General features: G+C 35.8%; 1 protein-coding gene and 1 long non-coding RNA gene across 3 annotated transcripts in view; one reads left to right on the top strand and one right to left on the bottom strand.

Annotated features, from left to right (window-relative positions):
- LOC125664640 (zinc finger CCHC domain-containing protein 8-like) overlaps window positions 1-13,124 on the top strand; it is a 202,117-nt gene that overhangs the window by 44,271 nt on the left and 144,722 nt on the right. The window lies entirely within an intron of this gene.
- LOC130051890 (uncharacterized) lies at window positions 7,454-8,199 on the bottom strand. Its single transcript, XR_008800152.1, has 2 exons — window positions 7,701-8,199; window positions 7,454-7,593 (listed from the first exon to the last, which is right to left on the bottom strand). It is a non-coding gene; the product is annotated as an uncharacterized LOC130051890 (long non-coding RNA).

Here is a 13,124-nt window from a genome sequence, read left to right as displayed (position 1 = left end):
TTTTTTGTTTTTTGTCAAAATCTTTTCAAACTTGTATTGTATATGTATCTTGATATTCTTTACAAAAGCGTATAGTCATAATTACCATCCGGCACGTGCATGCACGTGTGCTAAATTGTGATTGGACGATTTTCAAATCGCCATAACTTTCTTATCAATGATGGAAACAATATGAAATTTATACTGTAGGTATATCTATCAAATGTCTATTGAATGACATCAACATTGATGCTGAGTCATACTCACGTGCCCGTGTATGCACGTGCATAGCTTTTCTTTCATTTTTCGGGTACTAAAATGGTCATAACTATTGAATTAAAAACTGAAATGAATTCAAATTTACCCTGAGGATCTATGATATGAATGTCTGTGAAATGGTGTCAACAAATTTTCCATTATCAAAATCGCGTGCGCGTGAATGCGCGTGCATTGTAATTTTTGACGTCTAAATTTGAGTATTGGCCGGTCTATAACATTTTGAGATTGCAATGAATAGGTTTGAAAATTAGGTTGCAGGTATGTTTTGGGCCTGTCCATTTATTAATAGTCTCAAAATCACTTCCCTGCACGCGCATGCACGTGCGCTTAATTCTGATTGGACGATTTTGAAATCGCAATAACTTTCTTAAGAGTGAAGCGATCGATACCAAATTCATATAGTAAGTATATTGTTCAAATGTCTATTGATTAGCATCAACAAAATTGTTGTGTGGTACTCACGCGCACGTGTATGCACGTGTATTGATTTCGGTCTTTGTAGTTTTGAGTTGCCGTTAATTTCTCGTTTTTCATTGAACAGTTGTGAAACTTCTCTTGTACTCATATAGTCAGACTTCTAATGTATCGAGATGGTCGAATTATGTATATGCACGTGTATGCACGTACGTGCACGTGCACAAAACTCTCAGATCTTTATAACTGATTTGTATTAGCATGAAATGGACTGAACGTTATAAGATAGTTATATATTCACATGTTTCACAGTTTGCAAAGGTCAAAACCACTTGTACTGAAATAAATGACACCACTTGCTAAATGGGGGAATGTTTGGGGAACATCTGTAACGGTCCCCGTTACAATCAGTACTAATTATTATTATTCTTTCTTTATTCTTGTCACCCTTTTTTGTCCTCGAGTGTTCTCAGAAACTACTGAAGGGATAAAGATGAAACCTTTTTAGGATGATAGAAGACTCTATGTAGATGTGCGGAACGAACGTCATTTTGTCTGAAAATGCATGCATGTGCATGCACGTGCATTGGATTTTTTGTTTACAAACTTTGGAATGCGTCTAACTTTTTTATTTTTCAATGAAATCGTTTGATATTTATATTGCAGGTATAACTTGAGACCCTTAACAGTTTGGCATCGTCAAAATTTCAATTCTGCACGCGCATGCACGTGTGCTTCAATTTGATTGGATAATACAAAACCGTTTATAACTTTCATGTAAATTAAGACAATTTGATGATATTTACAGGATAGGTAAAGATTTTAAATATCTACAAATTTATGTTATAAAAATTGAAAACGCGCATGAGCACACACGTGCATTGACATTTGAATATTCAATGAATTCAATGACCATAACTTTTTTGTTTTTTGTCAAAATCTTTTCAAACTTGTATTGTGTATGTATCTTGACATTCTTAACAAATGAGTACAGTCATAATAACTATCCGGCACGTGCATGCACGTGTGCTACATTCTGATTGGACGATTTTCAAATCGCCATAACTTTCTTATAAATGATGGAAACAATATGAAATTTATACTGTAAGTATATCTATCAAATGTCTATTGAATGACATCAACATTGATGCTGGGTCGTACTCACGTGCGCGTGTATGCACGTGCATAACTTTTCTTTCATTTTTTGGGTACTAAAATGGTCATAACTCTTGAATTAAAAACTGAAATGAATTCAAATTTACCCTGAGGATCTATGATATGAATGCCTATGAAATGGTGTCAGCAAATTTTCCATTATCAAAATTGCGTGCGCGTGAATGCGCATGCATTGTAATTTTTGACGTCTAAATTTGAGTATTGGTCTATAACATTTTGAGATTGCAATGAATAGGTTTGAAATTTAGGTTTCAGGTATCTTTGGTACCTTTCAATTTATTATTAGGGTCAAAATCACTTTCCTGCACGCGCATGCATGTGCGCTTAATTCTGATTGGACGATTTTGAAATCCCAATAACTTTCTTATGAGTGAAGCAATCGATACGAAATTCATATAGTAAGTATATTGTTCAAATGTGTCTTGAATAGCATCAACAAAATTGCTGTGTCGTACTCACGCGCACGTGTATGTACGTGCATTGATTTCGGTCTTTGTAGTTTTGAGTTGCTGTTAATTTCTCGTTTTTCATTGAACAGTTGTGAAACTTCTCTTGTACTCATATAGTAAGAGTTCTAATGTATCGAGATGGTCGAATTATTTATATGCACGTAGGTGCAAGTGCACAAAACTCTCAGATCTTTATAACTGATTTGAACTAGTATGAAATGGACTGAACGTTATAAGATAGTTATATATTCACATGCTACACAGTTTGCAATGGTCAAAATAACTTTTGCTGAAATAAATGGCACCACTTACTAAATGGGGAAATGTTTGGGGAACATGTGTAACGGTCCCCGTTACAATAAGTACTAGTTCTTATTTTCTTCTTCTTATTATTCCTCTTCTTTCCTGGGAAATTTGTCCGCACAATTTTATGAAAGTACTTCGACAGATCCACTTCAAACTTTGTGAGCTGATAGGGGGTCATGAGGAGGGGTGCAATCAACTTTCGAAATTTTGAAAATGGCGGCCAAAAACGTCAAAAAATCAAGGTTGTCGGATTTCAACCAAATTTTATTTCTAGGGTAATTTGGTGACCCCGACTTCATTCCCACCATCAAAAAGAAATCTTGAGCCGTTATTTTCAAAATGGCCGCCATATACCAAAATATTTGAAAATGTTAAAATCTCTACAACATTTGGTTTCTGGGGTAAATGGAGGGTCCACAGTTCATTTCTAGCATCAGTATTTCCTTCCAATCTATTTTCAAATGTTTGAAAATGGCCGCCATTGAAGAAAATGGCGGCCAAAAATCAGGTCCGTCGGATTTCACCGAAATTTAGTTTCTAGGGGTTTTTGAGGATCCTGAGTGCATATCTGGCATCAAAAACCATTTTTGATATGGGGAGGTGTTCGGAGACATTTGTGTTGGCATCCCAACACAGTTATAGCTCGTTATTATTGTTTTTCTGCGGTACTTTTTTGTCCGGTAGTGTTCTCGGAAACTAGAGAAGGGATCAATATGAAACTTTCCAGGATGATAGTATAGCGTTTGTAGATGTGCATAGTGATAGTCATTTTGTCTGCACATGCATGCACGCGCGCGCACGTGCACTGCAATTTTGGTACAAAAAATGGAAAATCGGAATATTAAAGGGATCGATATGAAACCTAAAAAGGATGGTAGTATATCATTTGTAGTTATGAAAAATGATAGTTATATTGTCTGCACGCGCACGCATGTGCGTGCATGTGCATTACAAAATTTGTACACTTAACTTTGGAATCAGTCTAACTTTTTTGTTGTTCATTGAAATGGCTTGATATTCATATGATAGGTCGATATTGATACCCTTAACTGATTTGCATGGTCAAAACTACCAATTTGCACACGCAAGCACATGCGCTTCATTTAGATTGGATAATACTAAAACATTTGTAACTATCTTATTTATGAAGCGAATGAGATGATATTCACAGGATATGTAGACAATATGTGTATCTATATATTGGTGTAACAAAAAAATGCCAACGTACATGTGCATGCTCATGCAACATTTTTCAAATGTTCAATTTTTAAAGGACGATAACGTTTTTGTTTTTCATCAAATTCTATTGATATTAGGGATTTAGATGTGTCTTGGTACTTCTTACAAATTGCTGTGGTTAGAATTAGTCTGCTCAGAACATGCATGCACGTGTGCTGAATTCTGATTGAATGATTTTAAAATCGCTATAACTTCCTTATATTTGGTGGAAATGAAATTCATACTGTGGGTATATGATACAAATGCCTGTTGAACGACATCAACAAAAATTCGGAATCATGCACGCGTGCGCGTGTATGCACGTGCAAGGCTTTCTTACATTTCTTGGTACTGAAATGACCATATTGAACATACTACATGTAATTAAAGGCTAAAATAAAATGATTTTTTGCTATAGATTCACAAGGACATCACTTTTTACTTGGGGGAGGTTTGGGGAACATATGTAACAGTCCCCGTTACAATTAGAACTAGTTTTAGCTTCTATTGAAAATAATAGTGATATACAAAACGTTATCATTTTATTTCAGAAGTATTTGCAAGATGCACTAAGAAAGCTTTAAACTTGCCCGCTGCAATATCACAAATGAAATTATTTTATGAAACACACAAATATATAGCATATAAGAATGGTGAAAAGAAAAAATTTGATACTCAATGGAACAGATGGAACTTAATATTTACTTAAAACATGCCTCTCTCTTTTTCTCTCTTTCTCAATATCTCTCTCCTGCACATAATGATAATTATATATGAATTGTTGTATTCATGTACTTTGTTATGTGTACAAAAACCAATAATAATAATAAACTAGAAATGATCTCGTTGCGAGCAACGAATAGGTCTTCCGTCCAATTTCTGACGAGATAGGACCTTAACTGGAAGAATTCAATTAGTGAATTAGTGAAGAACGACTATAGATGAAAGAAATAAACACATACATGTAAGATGTGATTTATCAATTGTAAACAATTTCGGTTTTGTTTCATTCACTTTCAAGTATCTCGGTAGTCCATAAAACGACTAAAAATTCCAATTGAACCACGTAGGAACCCACACTAAAAATTTCCATATAAAATACTGAGTTTTTGGACAACTTCCGGTTTCGAACAACCAACTTCCGGTGGAAATGATATGACTTATTACACTCTATTAAATAATTTTATGAGGATTAGAATTTAAAAAATGAAATATTACATATTTTTATGGTGCTTCCGGCGGATGACGGAAGTGACAGCAAGAAAGTTGAAACACGTATGTCACATCTACAAGTCACTATCTAACTTTCCTGAAGGCTTCAAGACTCAATCTTTGAGTATTTATGAGAAAACACTTGGAGAAAAAAACCTGGAAATCGTACATATTTAACGAACGGAAGTGAATTTAAAAACAACAACAATAATTCACTATACTCTGAAGATGGATAATGTCAATTATATATTTGAAAATCACAAAAACACTTGCTTTATAATCAAGAGATATGATAGCAAAGAAAAACCATTTTCCCGAAGTTTTTCTCTAAAAACCGGAAGTTGTTGGTTTAACTTCCGGTAAGTGTAACATTTTTTGAAACACCGAAAGAGACCGAATTAATCTGTGCAAGTTTTATTTCAAAAGCATAATTTTGAAATTTGACGTTTCTTTTATTCACTTCCGGTGACCAGGGCCGTAAATTAACCTTCAATTTGGAGGAGGTAGGAAATTAGGCGGGGGTCTGGGCCCCTCTGAAAATACAGCAGGATATCCCAGGAAGTCCCGAGACAAAATCCCTGGATTTATCAGGATTGTCCTGAAAAGTCCTGCTTTTTTGAAACTGAGATTGACAAGGAATTAGAGGGACGGTATTGGCAGTGGGACATTTCAGGACTTTTAAGGATAATTTCCCCATTGAAAATACAGCAGGATATCCCAGGAAGTCCCAAGACTAAATCCCAGGATTTATCAGGATTGTCCTGAAAAGTCCTGCTTTTTTGAAACTGAGGGACGGTATTGGCAGTGGGACATTTCAGGACTTTTAAGGATAATTTGAACACTTAAATTTGCCTTTTATAGTCCTGCAAAGTCTCACTTAATCCTGCAATCTGAAAGGGGAGAAAGTGGGATTATTCTGGACATGTCTTGGAAAGTCCCAGTAGACAGGACTGGGATTTTGCAGGATTTTATTGGATCTCCCTAAAAATCCTGCTTTTTGAGTTGATGCAGGACTCCTGGAAAGTCCCAATTTATCCTACTAACCTGTTTTGGTCTTACCCTACTGTGGAATAAAACTCAAGATCCAGGATATGTGATATCTTTTCTGTAAAAGTGGCAATTAAGAATGAAATTATGAATCAAAATGATAATCTGATAATAAAATTTATTTAACATACATAAATTTCAGCAATACTTATATGAACTTCCAAAGCAAGTACTTTGAAAAGTTCATTTAAATTATGGCTGGGGTGAGCTAAAAAGCACTATTTCTTACGTAAACAAATAATTAAACAAGAGGTCCATGGGCCACATCGCTCACCTTAGTCATCTTGGTCCATATTTAAAGATTTCCCATATACTTGTATGTAAAACTTTTGTCCCTATAATGTGGCCAAAACCTACCCTTGGGGGCCACGATTCATGGTTGTCACTAGAAAATATTGAAGACGAGTCCCGGTATCATGGTTTGTAAGCAGCTTGAGTCCCATGAAAATTTGACGAGTCCCATGAAAATTTGACGAGTCCCATGAAAGTTGAATTAAAGAGTCATTTAGATTTTTCCTACACATTTATTTATACCGAGTGAACACAAGCTAATGTCGTACCTCTGTTCACTTTCATCTTCAACAAATGGCAAAAATCAGTTAATTTTCGCCAAGCCCATGCATAACAGTGCAGTGATCACTTTGTACACATGAAATTAAAAGTAATCATTCACGACTCGGTCTCATACAACTAATTGCCCATTGCAAACAGAATTACTTCCCCGAATCCTCTATCATCGTTACAACCCTATTCAGTATTAAACAAAATTTTAATTAAATAATTATTGTGATAAAATAGATGCGTACTAATTTTGTTTGTAAAATGATGTAAAATCTACCAAAGTTTACAAACTACGCTACTTTCAATTCCAATAAAAATGGCTACCGGAAGACAAACATTTATAATTAAATATAGATCCTGATTTGTAAAAAAAAGAAAAAGAAACATATAAAAATAACTGCCTGTGAGTGGCAAAATGTTTTTTACTTTGTATCAAACTTGAATCTGTACTATGTCAGGAGGCTTTCATGTAAATTTCAGATTCTCTGTCCCAGTGGTTCTTGAGAAGATTTTTGAATGACCCCACCGTATTTTTGCGATTATCTCCCCTTTGAAGGGGCATGGCCCTTCATTTGAACAAACTTGAAAGCCTTTCACCCAAGGGTGCTTTGTGTCACTTAGTTTGGTTGAAATTGACCCAGTGGTTCTGGAGAAGATGAAAATGTGAAAAGTTTTCGCCGACGACAGACAACGAACAAATTTTGATCAGAAAAGCTCACTTGAACCTTCGGCCCAGGTGAGCTAAAAAAAAAATTTTAAACAGGTATTATCAAATTGTCCCTGAAGTTGAATTTTGTTTATCTTGATGTCACGGGTAACCTGGTTCAAAGATCTATTTCTTCGACTCTTGGGTGGGGGAAGGTGGCTCCAGACCTAAACAACTTGAGACGGTCTCTCATCTTGTTTCTAACTTCTTTGAGGGCCATCTCTGGATTTTTCTCTGGTACAGAGGCTTAAAAGATAGCATAATGAATTATTTGAGAGGTTGCATAACAGGTTTTGTAAATGAACATCATGCAAAATTTAAAATATCTATGTCTTGAACTTGTATATATGCACCTTCTGCATCGTCTTCCCTTTTATCTAAGCCATCTTTGGTCTCACGGGCGTTTTCCTGTCACACTGCATGATGTCGGTTCATCCACTGAAAACAGTGCCTTATTAAAAGTCACTTGATGATATTCTAAATTCATAACTATCTCTTCAAGTCCATGCTACAATGAAAGAGAACATGTACTAGATAAAAATATTGGAAACAGGATGATAATTTGTTAAGGTGTGACAATTCCACTAGACTACCAAAAAAGACGAATTATTACAAACCAAAAGTAAAAATACTAACCAGCAACGCCGTGTATTTTGAACAACTAGGCCTATCCCCCAGTTTCTGAGTGTAAGGTGAATCCTATATTCCTATCTGGAATCCATTCCATGCTTGATTGCATACTGATTCTGTTGAATGTTCTCCATCCTTGCGAATATTTCCCTGACTTCGCGCCCAGAAAGGAACATTGAAAAAAAAGCGCTTTGATCACTTGCGTGAACGTCAGGTCGTACACTGACTGACTCGTCCCCAGGTCAACACGTAACCAATAGACGATCAGTAAAAAGTTATACAATCGACCAGTGGAAACCCAGTGTATAAGACTTCATATATATACATATGATATATTTTATACATGATATATCTTATATCGAATTAGAACGGGGAGAAGAAAAAACACGACAAGCTTCGTACATTGTACAAGTTGACCGAAACGACATCACCGGAAGTTACAACTTTCAAAGAAGTCATTTATGATTTAAAGATTTGTGAATGGAAATCAATAACATCGGAATGAAAAAGGACTACGGGGTAACGGATGACACTCTGTAAGTACCATATGCTTATTTTGTTTACGTTTGTAAATGATTACATGCATTGGAAAAATACACGCTTGATCGCTGGACCACTCGAAATTCCTCGATACAATCATTCTATTTACAAACAAGGTATTAAATTATTACATAATAATTATATTCCCCATAAAGCAATTAAATTTTGATTTCAGCCGTAGTGCATGTTAGTTAGTAAATAAGTACATTAATTTACAAATGTTCTTGCAGAGTGAGGCACTAACTCAGGGTAGTAAGTCTTCATTTCAAGAAAAAATTTTTTTTTAACTGTTTTACACCTAACACCATTTTACACTTGATAAACTTTGGGTGTAATCTTATTAATGGAATGTTCTCAGTGTTTATTTGTTTTTGTTTATTATTTTATTGTTTTCAAGTTGTGTTTCATTGTCTGTTAGCCTACTGTAATGTTGGGATATGGGGGTTCATTTTTCTGTTTGTGTTTTTATGTGACGTCACAGAGGGGTTAGTGCCATGCCAGGAATGGCACTAACCCTTAGTGCCATGCCTGGCATGGCACTAACCCTTAGTGCGCATGTCAGTAACCCTTAGTGCCATGCCTGGCATGGCACTAACCCCATCGCTTTGTTCCAAGTATTACCGCGATTCAAACTGCATTTCTCAGTTGTTGTAACAGAAAACAGCAATTTCCACAATTGATCATACATCCAGCCCCGTAAGATCTGCAATAGCTCGATATACAAGCTTGGCCTGCCCTCGCACTTCGCAACGTGCACTTGTCTCGGTTATGAGCAAACCGTCGCATAGAGGACGAATAAACATACCTACACTTCTTCATCTCTTCAACTGCGACCATTTGCAACGATTTATAAGAGGCAATGCGACGTTCAAATTCTACAAGGACCAGTACGCCGCAATGTAAACACTCTCGAGATCTGGTATGGCGCCTGCTGCAGACTATCTATTTAGCGACGTCACAAATTTAATTCTGACGTAACGTACACTGATTCCCGTACTTTGGTAATATAACGTAGGAAATATCAACACATTAAAATGTTGCGAATTTTAAAGTCATTTATTCACCATTAAGTTCTCCTATATCATGGTAAACACATATCACGGGTGCATATCCCATGGTATTACGGATCAGCGAGAATAATGGATCGAAATCATTAGAGTTTCTTGATCCGCCCCTTGATTTAGGCCCGACTTAAAAGCTCAAATTTAGTGTGCAAAGTCTTCAACTTAGAAGCCAGTGTGACGTGTCGTTGATTGTTACGTCATGGTGAACCATCCCTGTATCTTACAAAAGTTTGATAAGATAAATGCTGGCCGAGTTAGAAGGTGCCCCCCCCCCCCTTTTTTTTTTAACAGAACATGGTATATGTATGCGACTGTACGCTGATCCTCTTTGTTATCGTGTATATACAATTATGATGTATCATACAGGCCGCATCATATTTAATGACGATTGGATTAGCTGATAAAACAGTGATTCATGATCACAATTCAGTCATCACCGATGTCTACATAACTCGGTAATTCTTCAATTTTCCAAGCATCGCATGTATTGTTTTTTATAATAATAAGTCTACTATTTTTTATAATTTGGTATTGATCGCATGTATTGTATATTTATTTTAATGATTTTATTATGTTTAGATCTAGATATTAATTTATAGAGATTTTTTAAAAAGCGTATTTCATTATATAGGTCTACATGCAATATAAAGTTAGCTTATTTCTATGTATATTCATGAAATCTAATTCTGTGTCATTCTATGGTATTAAGTTATATGACCGCAAGAAGAAACGGGCCAACAAGTACATTTTTGAAGAATTTGGCTTGAAGATGGAGTTCACCTCAATGATCACGGGAATCGCCTGTTTTATCACAGCATTCTATCAGCCCTTCGACTGATCCTGGGAAGTGAAGGTCCTAGGGAGACTCGTGTGTCTGAATGGCATCTAACCTGTGCTGCAGACTATCAAGATCCAGTCAAAACGGCCTTTTTCAAGGCCACCAATAATTTAGAAAAGACACCACTATTACAACTTGCAAGAAATGTAATAAATTGCAAATGTATAATGATACATCGAAGCATACACGAATCTATATTATGTATTTATGGGGAAGTAAAGCTGGTTTATAAGAAATTTTGAGGGAAATATTAATGTGAAGACGCCTTTAATGTATAACCAAGATTTCCTTATAACTCAAACTCGGCTAAGTTTCTTTTCTTAGCGCGAGCCTGCCCATTACATCGGGTCACAATATTTAGTAAGTGATAGATTTACTGGAACTTTAGTGGGGAGTGGGTGCAACTTTATTGCCCCCCCCCCCCCCCCCCCCCCCCCCGCACTAGATTTTACAGAAGTTATGGGGTTTGAAATATATCTCCTATTTAAGCCCAATTAAAATCTAATCTAATCAAAATCAGATCCTAAGATTTACGCTCACAATCGCTACCATACGCAGAGTATTCGGTGCGGATCTAAGAAGTCTGATTTTAAATAGATTGATTAAAATTAATTGATTGATTATCATCCCATCCCGCCCGCCCCTCAAAAAAGAGCCTCGCAAAAATTACGATTTCCAACAAACTTGCTTCCCAGTGACTTGAGTGAATGATTCAAAGTCACAGAATGTTGGTTTTACATCTTCTACCAAGGATTCTTTGAATGTTAACTTGATTAACACATTGTGTGATGCCTTTTGTCATGATTTTTTCCCCCGGGAAATAAAAATTAAAAAAATAAAATTCTCCCATCCGCCCAATATTTTTTGTGACAATGGTTGATAATTTACTAATTAGTTGAATTTGGCCTCATCATTCATTTGTTATATTTTCTTTCATTTGTAATTCAGAAAGAAAAAATAATGCTAATAAAATTGATAAAACATTGAAGATAACAATACCCAGGATGTAAGAATTACACAATAGAAAAGTTACTTTTGCTGTTTCACGGGTAAAGCATGCGCCGATCGATGTCTGGGGTGTTGAAGCAGACAGGAAGTGTTATGTAATAGATATACACATACCTGTGAACGTTTTTTTTCTGTCAGTAATAGAAATGTTTCTGAACATGAATCGAAGATGAACATGAATCTGACACGAATATGAAACTGATGCATCCGATCCCGATTGGAAAGAAAATTATGAATATGAACATTGAATATAGTAAAAAGAAGATAGTTTACCTGGAGACCGCCAACAACTCAACAGTACGAAGTGAATTATTTTTTAAATATGCAGCTGCCATGAATAATAAATTTGTTCATGCAAGTTACTTAATTATTCATAAAGTAATTTGTAAACAGCGGGAAATGTACAGTTAACGTTAGTTACTACAATATTTAAAACATAACCTGGGGTCTAAATTTAGTGGGTGAGGGAATTTCATGGTTTTATATGGGGAAAAAATGCATTGATTGTAATTTTTAAAATATTTTACTATTTAAATAAAATATTTGTGAGATACAAAATATGTTAAACACAGCATAGATATCCGGAAAGGGGAGGGGGGCACACACCCCATCCCCCTTTTTGAAATTCAATAAAAATGATGATATGCAGGTTTGGCACTTAAGCAATTAAAACGAGTTCAACTTCGTTGCAACTCGGCTAAAAAGTATACTAACATCGTGTAACCATAATGCGATTTCTACAGTATTGAAAGTTGTTTAAAACCAGTAAGTCTTTGAGCTCGCCTTTAACATTCATTCATTCTTTTGTGTGCCATTTTTCAGCATACATTTAGATGTGGAGTTAAGGGTAGAACGGAGAAAGTGTGTTCGAATTTCCAAAGAAGTTTTACCACCCCCCACCCCCCTCTCTCTCTCTTTCGCCACACACACACACACACATCTCCATTTTTCTCTCTACGCACACATCCTCTCTCTCACATACACACTTCGCACAAATATTCTTATATTAATCTCGGTTGAGATTCGGCTCGGCTGAATATTTGGACTGACGCCTTCACCGAATCTCGGAGCAGTCCTTCATAATTCATGTCTGGAAATTTACTTTCAGCTTCGGTCAGTCCAAATATTCAGCCCAGCCGAATCTTAACCGAGATTAAAATATTCTCTCTCTCTCTCTCTCTCTCTCTCTTGGAACATCCTTTTCTGCTTTTCCTAAACATGCATTTTTTTTTTAATTTTTACACCATATTAGCAAACCCAAAGAAGTATTTCTAATGAGAAAGACAACATATGATTATAATCTGCCGATAATAAAGTCTCCCAAACGAAGTACTGGCTGTATAAAAGTGAGCTTTTTCTGAGTACTACTATTTTCTTCCACATTAATAACTCCCTTACACTAAGTCAATGTCAATTTTAATTTTATTTAAAACATTTACATAAAAAAAGACCTTGATTTTTGCCATAGCCCCCCCCCCTTTTTTTTTTAAAAACCAATACTAAGTCCTTGTTCCCCTCTCTTTCGTGTTGAAACTCTAGGTCTAAATGTAAAGATTTTCCCTATATATTTGCATGTAAAACTTCGATCCCCTATTGTGGCCCCATCCAACCCCCGGGGTCCATGATTTGAACAAACATGAATATGCACTATGCCAGGAAGCTTTCGTGTAAATCTCAGCTTTTCTGGCCTCTTGGTT

The sequence above is a fragment of the Ostrea edulis genome, chromosome 1, assembly GCF_947568905.1.
Source record: "Ostrea edulis chromosome 1, xbOstEdul1.1, whole genome shotgun sequence".
NCBI lineage: Eukaryota > Metazoa > Mollusca > Bivalvia > Ostreida > Ostreidae > Ostrea > Ostrea edulis.
The sequence above is the reverse complement of the archived record's forward strand: the minus strand, read 5'-3'. Positions and strand labels throughout refer to the sequence as shown.